The 13,067-nt window shown below is 39.2% G+C and overlaps 2 protein-coding genes and 1 long non-coding RNA gene across 3 annotated transcripts in view; 1 reads left to right on the forward strand and 2 right to left on the reverse strand.

The window, feature by feature from the left end:
• The window catches only part of LOC137633395 (uncharacterized), a 420,659-nt gene that overhangs the window by 110,643 nt on the left and 296,949 nt on the right, over positions 1 to 13,067 (reverse strand). The gene's annotated exons all lie outside the window — the stretch shown is intronic.
• The window catches only part of LOC137633401 (uncharacterized), a 217,750-nt gene that overhangs the window by 26,366 nt on the left and 178,317 nt on the right, over positions 1 to 13,067 (reverse strand). The gene's annotated exons all lie outside the window — the stretch shown is intronic.
• The window catches only part of LOC137633456 (tRNA 2'-phosphotransferase 1-like), a 30,566-nt gene continuing 28,814 nt past the window's right edge, over positions 11,316 to 13,067 (forward strand). The window contains exon 1 of the mRNA XM_068365750.1: positions 11,316 to 11,395. The gene's annotated coding sequence lies outside the window, so the exon portion shown is untranslated. The remainder of the gene's footprint in view (positions 11,396 to 13,067) is intronic.

Here is a 13,067-nt window from a genome sequence, read left to right on the forward strand (position 1 = left end):
CTTCGGGTGCCTATGTTGACCCTCGAGCGATTCAGAGTGATGTCGAAAACACTTAGTGCTTTTATAACTGTTCTTATCCCAGGTGAAATGTCATAGTTGTCACACAAGTGCCGCATGCCCTGAGCATGATGTGTTTTTTAATCAAAGACTTGCGTTCCTCGAGAACGAGTGCCTACTAATAAACTTGAAATTCCTTTTCAGATTCAAGAACAAGTCTTTATTACTATGTACATTATAATTACTGTAAATGAACTTTACTTATTGCTGTAAATTATTTAATTTCTGCATTTGTGAAATAAAATTTCTATTTTATTACCTGTGCGTCTCAATCAGCTCCTACTTACTATGAAATACATGCCTGTCATAGTTTTATTATCCCCCCTTTTCCTTATGGTTATGAAGAAATTAAGATGCTAACTCTTAATTTATATTCACTCTGATTATGTAAGGTTCCAACACGAATACTTACTTTTAATACCCGGGAGATGAACCATCATTCTCAATACACAGTGCCTAACCACCACTGGTCTAATTTTCAGAATGTTCCTATACAAATACCAAACATTCGGCTTCATCTCCAAGTTCTTCAAGTTCTTCTTTCAGGATGAATAGCCCTTCAATACCACTTTGACGTCGGCATGGCCCATGGGAACTTCACTGCCAAGGGGGGCAGGATGCTTCTTCCCTATGGTCCTTTATCAAAGATTACTATGCTGTTTTGTCAATGCCTTGGCACTTACTATTAGGGGAAAATCTACCACGATACATTGATTCTCTGGTATTCTTCCATCAGGACGCCATGGCTTGAGCCCAAAAAACGGATTTTGAGCGAAGCGAAAAATCTATTTTTGGGTGAGATAGCCATGGCGTCCTGATGGACCCTCCCTGCTACTTCGTCCAGTTTTAGATCCCACCCTGTTCTACTGTATCATGGTGATGGGTAAGCAACTGGCTTCAGGATGAAGACGGGCGTGACGTCATTTGAGAAATGGCGCCCGTTTGTTTACGTCTCGAGTATCAGTAGTACCCACGAGTGAGATTGGCTGTGGAGCGGCTCCCAGCTATTCTCAACCCTTACACACCGAAGCATTAACTCTGTTCGGGGTGAAGATAGCTATGTGGCGCGTTCAGACATGCGTCCCCTGTTGATATACGATGTCTTAAAGGGAAACCTTTGGGATACTCGCTCCAGAAGTTAGAATTCTGTGATAACCTGTGGTTAAATTCTCTGGGAATATCTTAGTAGTTTTATACCCAAGGAAGCTACCAAAAAGGAACCTTCCATCAGGACGCCATGGCTATCTCACCCAAAAATAGATTTTTCGCTTCGCTCAAAATCCGTTATTTATCTATACACTTTTACAATATATTCCCTTAAGCTAGTTGCCTAACCTTCACGTCTCGTCATTCAGGAAATAAAGAAAACCACAAAATCATACAATAAGATAATTTTACTAAGGAGAATTTATATTTAGATTGAATCTGAGTAGACTCATTATTATTCCAGGAATTTTTCCCTAAAAAGAGAATTAATCGAGGGGGATAGGAGCGCTATATAGATACAGTGGCAGAGACATAAAACTCCAAATTGGCTAATTAATATTTTCCTTACTAGAGTCATCTCACTCTCAAGAACTATTTTAGGGATCCCAGTGAAATACTGAACAGGAATTTACGTTTATCAAGAGAATCTTTGCTGAAAGCGATGGATGGGAACAGGAATGTATCACGAGGAAATCATGATAGAAATCTTCACCTTCAAAGCAAAAGAAAAAAAAATCTTTTGCTGTAAATTCATTTACTTTCTTCACTATCTCTGGTTTATCTGCCCCGTACCAAGGGGATTATATTACCAACACAGAAACATTAAATGAAAGGAAGTTTGAATGTTGAGAATTCAGTCTATAATTTATCAGATGTTCGTTTATCAAAGTCACCCAATGAAGACCAAAGCTAGAACCGGGCGACTTGACTAATCATGAGGACCAGGAGTTAATTTAGATTACGGATGATGGGGCCTCTGCATTCTTCCTTGCGATGGCCAAAACGTTGGCATCTATAACATAGAAGGGGCTCAGGAGTATATTCTTCAATGGGGAAAGTTCCCCAGACTCCTAAGTCCAGTTTGGAGGGAACTGGAGCGATGAAGGTGGCAATGAGGCCTCGAACTGGAACGTTGTCTTTGCTTGTGCAGCAAAGAGCACAGTCAATGTTGCTGCACGATGTTGCAATGGTGATAGACATCGTCACAGGATACCTGGTAATGACAGCTTTCTTCCTGATAAAAGCAGGATCCAGCAGCGTTAAAGTTGGGTCTTCCTGGAGGAGTCTGGCTGTCTCAACGTCCTTGGGGTAGATGATAAGATCACCTTTCCTGTTGGGTCTTGCAGTGAGTTGCATGCCTGGCTTAGCAGCAACAGAGGCATAGGAGAGTTCGTTGTCCATATGTGAGAGCTGAAACTTTGGCAGAGGCTTTTTATAACTGTGTAATTGGGATGTTCTCTGCAATAGCAGTGGCTTCTTGCAGGAGTGTCGTAAGGCAATCTGTGCAGTTGCAGTCTGTGGGTTAGAACCCCGTGATACCTGACGGTAATTCTCTTATAATATCAATCGCAGAAATATAGAGTAGGAAGCTGCCGGAGGGAACTTCCATCAGGACGACATGGCCGCCATCTCACCCTAAGATAGATTTTTCCTAAGTCAAAATCCCTTTTTGAATAGAGAATTGTACATAGTTCAGTGACCAGCAGTGTTCCAAGTTGCGGAGTAGTGTGGTGTCTCGTACTAAACCAACCGATTAATTCAAATAAAAACACTTCCAGTTATAGAAAAAATAGTTATTTATTTAAAAATAATTTGACAAAAGAATGGAATTAATAAATTAAGTATTTATTGAATAATTTGACAAAAGAATGGAGTTAGTAATTTAAGTATTTATTGTCTCATCAGCTTTATATAACATAAAGATATTACTATCAGATTTAAAGTCTTCAGTACATTGTGATTGGGAGTAAAAAAAAATTTGTTTGTAATCCTTTTGTTTTTTATGAGTTAAAGACATAGAATATCTTTAGAAAGGAGAGAGTATCTATTACTCCTCCTGATAGTAATGGATGTGATAGAAGTGCAGTATATTTACATTCATTCATTCCTGGACACCTAGGCTGATATGATTGTCTTTGTGGACTCTGGAATCTAAAGTCTACACTGAATCACTGGGTTTAGTAGAAGAGAATCTGTAGCCATCGCTGCCTGTAAAATCAAAGAATTTGAAATTATATTTCACTTTCACGCCATTTGTAACAACAGTATAGTTTTTCCATTTGGTTATCATGTGTATATTGTGCACAGTCAGCCCTCTTTATACGCGAGATCACACTTCGCAATTTCACCTACACGCGGCAGAAATAACAGCAATACCTATTGAATAATAAACCACATTTGTAATTAAAGATTTTTAAGGATCGAAGATTTCAAATCCCTTACACTGTACATGCCTCAAGCCATTTACCTCGTTCTCCACGCAGCTCGTTTAGCTGTAGGCCTATTTCTGTTTAAGAAAGTATAAAAATTGAACAATAGGTGAGTTTTAACAATGCTTACAACTTTACATCTTTGTCATTAATGAATATGTAAACATATCATCTCTTGGCTAAGATGTAAACAATCCTAGCTATCAAAATTAATGTTTTTGCTGTAATATTTTGAAATAATTCTTGTTTTTATTATCACACTTGCTATAGATTGGGCCCGGAAGTTTCTCCCAAGTCATTTCAGTTAAGAGGATGTGTAGTGTTTTATTGCTCTGCACCTAGAGCGTTGTGTCAAAGTAATTATATAAGGACACTCAAAGAGGTTTTCTGCTCTACCCCCAAAGCATTGAGTCAAAGTAGATATATGAGGACATTCAAAGAGTGCCTCTTCTCCGCATGGGTGTGGAGCTCTTCCTACGAGCACCCAAAATCGATCCGATTCAGAGCCGTAAGGGAAGGCTTTAGCTGCAGAGAATAGTGGTATAGAATCAAGTCCCAGTGAGTAAGAGAGACTGGGAGAGGAGAGAAGGACAATTAGTAGTAGAGGAAAGGAGCAGTTGTAAGTGTAAGAAATTATCCCTGCTGTAGGGATGGTGAGGCAGTGAGGTTGGTATGGGGGGAAAGGGAGGATATGACTTGAGGTCTGAAGGGGATCCGGGATATTTCGAAGGGATGAGACCCGGGTGAAAAGGTGGATGGCAATTGGGACTAGGTCTTGCAAGGGCAAGGTGTTTAGCTGGTGGGTGATTGAAGGGGAGAATTGGGACGGGGAAGGATTCAGATGAAGTGAGGGCACTGGAGCTCTCTGGATGACAGGGTCAGGAATGGTAGTAGCCACAGTGGCCAGATCAGGAGTGGAGGTGGTTTGGAGGACAGGATCTGGAGTGACAGCGGGTGGATGGCGGCGTCTCGGGGAATTCTCTGTGGTTTAGGTGTGTTGCCAGTATGAGTGCCTTGCATGGCTGCAATCCTCTTTAGGTGTTCAGAGCACCTCTTGTTCCATGCAAGGTGGGAGCGAGAGCAGTTTGGACATCTTGGCTTGGCGGTTCGACCTCGCTTGTGGGTATCTATGCATTCTTATGAGGGGTGGCGTCAGCTGCAGACTCCGCAAATATTGGGTCCTCCACATGCTCATGGTGATGACCATACCATTGACAATGGTAGCACCGAAGCAGCTCAGGAATGTAGTCAGTGATGGAGATGGTGCCCCATATTCCTAAGTCGAGGGTAGGCGGTTTGGTCACATTGACTGTGGCAATTATGTTGTTGACAGGAACTTCATCTTGGTCTTTGCGATGTTATTGAGAGAGGTGGCTATATCTAGCGGCATTGAGATTGGGTATCTGGAGACGACAACTTTGCGCTGCTTCTTAGCCGGATCTAGAAGCTCCAGTGAGCTTTCTTCCAGGAGGAAACTGACACACTCCTGATTCTTGGGGTGAGAATGAGCTCCCGTTTGCAGTTTGGTCGAGTTGAGAAATTTGATTAGGAGTTGGCAGAAGCGAGGGCAGGAACTGTGGCATAGGAAGGTTTTCCTTCAGTGGGCTGGACCTTGAACTTAGGCAAAGGTGCAGCGACTGGCAGAGAGCTGGGGATTGTTGTAGTGGCTTCATCCAACGGCTGGGTGAGACATACTGTGCAGTTACAGTCACGGTGGTGAATCCCATTAAGAGTCGAGCGGGACACTTTCAGTGGGTTCGTCAGTTTTCCGGGGGCAGAGGAAAGTGTGCTGCATGTCAGGTGGGCAGGAGCTGGGTTTGGAGTAGCTATGTTGGTTACTTCCCAGTCCAAGCTGGAGGCCGGTAGGTCCGATGAAGCCAGAGTTAGGCTAGAGGCAGTTGGGTCTGGAGGTGGCAGGCTGTGACTGGGAGTAGGTGAGTCTTCCAGGGAAGGCTCAGCCTGCAATGGTTTGACATTGTTGGCACTTACACAGGCTTTTATAGACCCGGTCTTCTTCTTCTTGCTTGGAAGTGGGAGCACAGCATCCCAATACCAACCTTCCTGCGTGTAAAAACTTTCTTCTCTGCTGATTTTATAAAAAATAACTGGATTCCTCCTTGGGAAAATTCTGCTCTTGTAGAGAGGTGGGTCCCTTCTCCTACGAGTCACATTTAGGAAGAGTGCATCATGGAATAGAGTGCAATCATCACACCGACAATAGATCTGATAATGGCAGGCTTTCAAGTCAACCTCAATATTCAATTTGATTATGAAATGACCCCATACATAATCTCTTAAATAAGAGTATCTGTGACATGGAATGCACCTTTCCTTGGAATCTGGTGGGCAGAAGCCCTGGCAGGGGAGGTCATTGGATTTGTAGATATCACAGATGAATGTCGGGCTGTATGAGGTCATGGTAGGCAAGGCAAGGGAGCCTGGTGTCCCCTGTGCCAGGTAAGCCAATTCTTGGGCAAGCTGAGACGTCCTTCCTCTTTGAGGGCTGAGCTACGACTGATTTCGCTTAAGCACACAACTACAGTATATGATTATACTGAGCATATTATATGTTGTTAAGTCAATCCTTTCATACAAACAAAACAACTGTTTGGTTGCTATTGTGCCGTAACCAGAGTAAAGGATCCAATGTAGTACTGTCTGCCCAGTCAAAGGACCCAATATCTCTCTAGCGGTGGTATCTCTACGGGTGGCTGGTGCCGTGGCCAACCTACTACCTACAAACAGATTGAAAAATTCAAATATAGACATTTTCAGATAAAAAAAAAATTAAAATTAATTTAAAAACTGTTCAAAAGATTAATTAAATTAATGATTGCATGAATTATACTTTTGTGAGCTTTATATAACATAGAAATTTAACTTTCAGACTCAATCCGCCGTTATATGTAACAGTAAGTAATTAAACCCTTGCACCCGCTTAAACCCTTGCACCCGCTACGGGCCAACTTCTACGGGCCTAACAATAAAAAGGCCCGTGCCAACAAGAAGTGTTGGCTTTAATACACCAACAACGGGCCAACCAAGGGAAAGGCCCGTGCCAACAACAAGTGTTGGCTTTAATACCCCAACAACAACAACATACGGGCCAACCAAGGGAAAGGCCCGTGCCAACAACAAGTGTTGGCTTTAATACCCCAACAACAACAACAACGCTACGGGCCAACCAAGGGAAAGGCCCGTGCCAACAACAAGTGTTGGCTTTAATACCCCAACAACAAGATTTGCACTTTCTCCAATCCAAATAAGTGTATTTGAAGAATAAACAGTATTCTGATACCTTACTTACACACCCTTTGTCTTGCACGAAATAATGTGATAGGTGTATTTCATACCATACGTTTCTGTCGAGCAAATAATCTTGTCATTGGAGGTACTCATTTTCAACACCAGAACATCCACAATGAGTCGATTCCAGTGTGGAGGCATTGAAGGAAGATCTACCCCTGATCATCTGCTCACACTAAATGCAGTAATAGACTATAATGCCTATTTGGGAGGGTCGACATACGTATGGTTCTGTGATGCGTATAAGTGCTTCGATAAGCTAGACCTAAAGGATTGCATAAAAGAAATGGGGAAATAATAGGATGGAAGGAAGCATTGATAGTTTTAAAAATGAACGAAAAAGGTAGAGCAGCCATCAATTGTCCAGCAGGTAGGCAACAGGAGATATAAAGATTGAAGGAAATGTGAGACAAGGAACAATATACGGACCCAAGCTATGCAGTATCGCAACTGACAAAGTCAATAGCACTAGCAGAAAAAAATATCACATTGATAAGAAATATTGAAATAGAATAACTGGTATTTGTAGATGATATAATGTTTCCCACAGGAAGGAAAGAAGGTATCGAAAGTGCCATAAGTAATTGTCATAGCTTGGAGACCCTAAAGAAATTCACTATCAACACCAACCCCAAAAAATCGGGTGTTTTAAGAATTAACAAAAGAAAGAATGAGAAAGAGGAGATTGAAACAAAAGTGAAGAACGGAAAAGTAAGTTTAGTTAAGGAATATAAGTATCTGGGTGAATGGTACACAGAAAAGAGAAACAAAGAATTGAGTATCAATAAAAAAGGCCAGAGGGTTGCATATATGACCCAAGAAATAAGAAAATATGGGGATACGAGAAAAGTAGGAAAGATGGCGTTGGAAGTCAGAAAGAAAATATATGAAACAGTAGTATTACCAACAATATTTGCCAGCGTGGAGACCTGGAGTGTAATAAGGGACAAAGATATGAAAGATCTGGAAAACCTCCAATATAAGATAATAAGAAATATGTATGAACTACCTGCGAGTACTCCATATTGGGGCATACTTGCAGAAACAGGAATATGGCCGGTGTCCTGCAGAATAGAATATAAGAAATTAATGCTCTTCCATAATACCATAAACTCTGAGGAAAAAAGACTAGTAAGAGAGATAATCGAGGATCAGTTGAAGAGTCCGTATGGAAAGGATTGGAGCTAGATTAATAAAAGGACTACACAATAGGGAAAGAGTTACCCCTGCACTAATTGAATTACACTGGCTACCGGTAAAAGCGAGAATTGAATACAAGCTACTCTTACTAACGTTTAAGATACTGAACCAAAATATCTAAAAGAATGCCTAAATAAATTAGAACTAGAAACAAATGTTAACACAAGACACACGAGTGACAAACATAGGCTATCTGAACCAAGAACAAATAGTAAATTTGGTGAAAGGGCTTTTAGCTACTGTGCGCCTAGACATTATAATAAACTGCCAACTGAAATGAAGGACATTAAGGGAGCAATTGAATTTAAGAAGAAACTAAAGACATTACTTTTCACAAGATCATATGATTTGGAAGATGCTACAATCAAAGAATTGTATAAGTTATAATGAAAATGTTTCGTTAGATGATTAATATGGACCCGCCCGAGAAGTAGTTCACTCGACTTCAGTGGAGGGTTGGATTTAACCCCCCCCCCAAAAAAAAAAAAAAAAAAAAAAAAAAAAACAAGTAAAAGCATAGAAGAAATCTGTAGTAAATATGGGATGGAAGTGGAAGAAATAAGAAGTTGGGGGAAAAGGACCCTGAAAAAAGAAATCAAGAAAAGAATTATGGAAATAATAGAAGAAACTGTTGAAGGAAAAAAAGAAAGTAATGAAAAAATCAAGATTTATTAAAGGAAATGGCTCACAGTCTTATATCAGAGAAATGAATCTGGATTATAGATGCTCAATTTAAAAGCAAATTTCAGGAGAAAATATGAAGATAATTTCTGTGACCTGTGCAAAGATGAAGAAGATACTACCGAATATTTAATTTTATGCCCAAAATTAGGACAGCTAATGAATGTAGACATAAGCTTAGGTACGTTGAAAAATCCTGGCAGGGATCTGGCTGCACTTACAGGTAGGGCAATGCGTATAAAAGAAGAATTTAAGAAGTCAAAACTGAAGATAGCAAGGTATTATCCTATCTAATTTCAAGGTAGAAGGGAATAAAAGTAAAGATTGAGAATCACATGACGGTATTAACTTATTTAAATCACAGGTAATATAAGCTTATCAGGTTCAGGTTCAGGTTCTGGGGTGAGGCATAGCCTTTACAACGGTGCCTCTGTGTCTTTTAGTTTTGTGTTCCTTATTTTCACTAGTTTTTCTCTTTTCATCCACATTTGTTGTAGTATACTTTTCTTATTTTCAATATTCTCTTCACAAAAAAGGAATTTTCCAACTGTTTGTGCACTATCTTCTTCATATGGTTGTTGAAGCTCAATTGCTTTTATTCTTATATCACTAAACTGTGGACAATATAATATAAAGTGGTTAGCATTTTCTTCTACATCACAGAATACACAGTTTATATTTCCATCTTGGTGTCTGTTTCTTATATTCAAGCCCAATGAGTTTGTCCTTGCTCTGAATAATAAAATTGACGAAAATGTATTGTCATACACTTCCTCCTCCTTGATTTCACTTTTCCAGTTTTTATACAAAATTAAACTCTCCTTACACTCCATTTCACTCTTCCATTTGCTTGTGTCCCATTCTCTTGTTCTCTTCTTTATGTCCTCTTTCGTACATCTCTTGACTTCTCTCATCGCCATCCCACATTCTTCAGCATACTTCTTCACATGCATCCACCACTTCCTCTCTTTTTCTTCCATATCATTGACTATTGCTGTAAGTAGGTCCTTTTCTCCCTTAAAAATGCTATTAAGGTACCTCAGCTTACCATCCATTACCCTTGTTTTCATAGCAGATGCTCCTACATCCCCTCTCAAGGCTACAATTGCTGTATTCTTTACAGCCCCTAACATCCTTCTATACACTCCATTCTCTATTCTCTGCAACTTTTCTATTTCCGTTTCTGTTAAGTTAATCACATTTGTTCCATATAATATAGAAGGTAGTGCTACACTTTTCCAGTATGTTTTCCCTATCAGTATCTTATTACAACTTTTTTCTATGATCGAATATGTAAGATTGGCTAGCTTTTGCGCCTTAACTATCATTTCACTTTTCTGTGTTTTGAACATATTCCTACCATCATCTACCTTGATACCTAGGTATTTAATATTGCTTACTACTCTTATTCCCTCTATATTATCTGGTTTCTCCTTCATATTATATATAAGTACGCTACTTTTGTCCCTATTTATGTCTAAACCACACTGCTTTCCTATATCTATCACTTTCCTTATGTTTGATTCAGCATCCTCTATATTCTCAGCAAGCACTAGGACATCATCAGCAAAAAATAATACTACTAGCTTTATAATATCATTTTAAAACCATTACCTTCCTTTTCTACTTGTTTTATAATCTGATAAGTAATTAATTTGAATAATGTTGTAGAGGCAGTACAGCCTTGCTTTATTCCACTACTTACGCTCAATTTTTGTTCTACTCTTTCCCCTATGTCTAACGTAGTCGAGTCTCCCACATACACTTCAGCTATAGAGTTAATTATACTAGTATGTACTTTGTATTGCTTTAATGTTTCTATCAGTGCTTCCCTTTTTATGGAATCGAAAGCTTTTTTGAAATCTAAAGAGGCCACTATGAGTTTTTTCTTATTTTTGAAAGTTTCTTCGACCATGTATTGTAAGATGAATATATTATCCTCAATCCTTCCTCCTTCTGTAAATCCCGCTTGACTATCCTCTATGGCATTATTACTTTTTAGGTGTCCTTCTATTTCATCTTTTATAAAAGCCATGTATATTTTATATGATACATTTGTGAGAGCTATAGGTCTCAATTCCTTTGCTGTTGGCTTGTTTTTCTTTTTTAACATTTTTGTTCTGGATTCTTTCCAGCTTTTGGGTTTTTCTTTGCTGGCTAGTTCCTCTTTGTAGCAGTTCACTAGTGTATTCTTGCATATATCACTCATCATCATTGCTTTGTAGTAGTCTGGCTTTAGTCCATCTGGGCCAGCTGCTTTACCTTTCTTTAGACGTTTTAAGCATTTTTCTAATTTACCTTTACTCATTTCAGCGGCGGGCATAAGGGTTTAATTATTCCAATAATAAGAATAAGCTTAGAAGCTTTGCACCTATCAATGATAGATTGCCCGCAAACTTATTTTGCGGAGTGAGCAATAAGGAACCAGGAAGGAACCAGGAACCTGAACCTGAACAGATTATTAGACCAAAACATAACAAACAATCTATAAAATAAATATCATTTCGGAAAATGTCAATAAAGATGTTTTAATATTATCATTTTTATTGCCAATATTATAATAAGTAATAGTAGTTTGAATAATACAATGAATATATGTATAGAATTTCTCAATTATAAAACAGAACGCAACCTAAACCACTTTGTTGTTCAACAGACGACGCCCATAAATGTAAACAAAGTGAGTGAGGAGGTCGCCGCCACGCTCTTTAATTCAACTTTAACCTCGTCATTAGGTAATTTTGGTATTTTATGCCCTTTTCAGCATCCTGCGTCATTCCTAGGGACACGTTTGAAACGTAATTGAAATAATTAAATGCATATATCTGGGATTTTGTGTGTGAAATTTAAGAGCTATAATTCCGTCTGTCCTGTTAATGATTGTCCCAAACTATGGTGTATGTAGGATAGCGGCCACCTGCATGTACGCTTACGGCTAACTTAGAATACGGCATTAGGTAAGTAGGTAAGGACACGGCTTGTAGGTTAGGTTAGGGGGAAAAGTTTACGTAAGTTGATGTCCATTCTTAATCAACACATGAGGAACTGGTCGCTGATATACAAAGGCTCCAACCATTATTTCCCTTGCAAATAAATAGCTAATAAGATATACCCCAATATATCCTACAGTAATGGGGCCAGTCAGTGGGAACCATGGGTTCAGGGTAGGGGAGATTTACTGGCGAATGGATGATTAATGGTAAAACTAACCTTTTTTTCTATATACGTTACTCTCTGGGACGCATAATAAATCCACGAAAAATTGCACAAAATATGGGGATCCTCTTCCCCTGAAATGTATATTTCATTCATTAGGTCATGTTTTGTGAATTGGAGGTTTCGGAGCCTTTGTATATCAGCGGCCAGTTCCTCCAGCGAGCATAAAATATAGACACCAACTAAACTAAACTTACCTCCCCTAATCCAACGTATAAGCCGTGTCCTTATCTACTTACCTAACGGGTGGGTGGGGGATGCTAATGCCCCCTTACACTGCTGTATTATTATATAGTCAGCCGTCATCATACACACAGGTGGCCACTTTTATACGTACACCCCGAAGTTTCTGCTCCCATTTGGGCATCTGTACATGGTTTCTTGCGCGAATATGAGCTTATGCTTCCTGCGCACTAGCCATCCTCCTTATTGCTCCATGACGAGTTTATTCCGTGTACTGTATTTATTTGTACTTTGGACTGTTCTGGGTAAATATATGATACTTTAATTTCATGTTTGATATATTTCTGCCAATGATTATTGGGGCTAACCTTCTGTTTGAGGTTTTGGACTCCCTTTGGAAAAAAATTTATGGTGAACTCCAGTGGGAAATCGGGGTTTGTTGGGTGAGGAAATGCCAAAAACGAGTGATTTGCAGCAATAATAATGGTCAGAATTGCAAAATAAACACAAGGTAACAAGTTGGAAAAATATATGGTTCATGTAAGTGGCTGAAAATTAAAGTATCATGATTATTTATTATTCACTAAATGTCGTCTTAATGGTTTTTTCTTTGCCGTGGCTCTCTAAACTCGCAAAATTAACATTGCATCCCTGCTCCTATGTCTGGCAACCGGTACATATTGAGCTGTGCTAGCAAGCCCCATTGGTCTTTATTTCAGGGTTATCTTCTACTTTTACATCATCAACAATAGCTATACACTGAATGGAGTGTTTTCATTATAATCAATTACTGACAGATGAAATTACACCAAATTAAAAAAGAAAATACACTTTCAAAATAGATTGTGCATCCCTCTTTGAGATGTCTTTGTGATGGTCAAGCTGAAACTGAAGGGGAAGGTGCAAAAATAAATGGCTGTTGTAGAATGGCATCCCGGAACTTGTGCATAAACATTTGGAAGCTTTTATTTGGTTTAAAAAGCCAGGCAATGATTGTCATACAAAAAA

This window comes from Palaemon carinicauda, chromosome 43 (genome assembly GCF_036898095.1).
Source record: "Palaemon carinicauda isolate YSFRI2023 chromosome 43, ASM3689809v2, whole genome shotgun sequence".
NCBI lineage: Eukaryota > Metazoa > Arthropoda > Malacostraca > Decapoda > Palaemonidae > Palaemon > Palaemon carinicauda.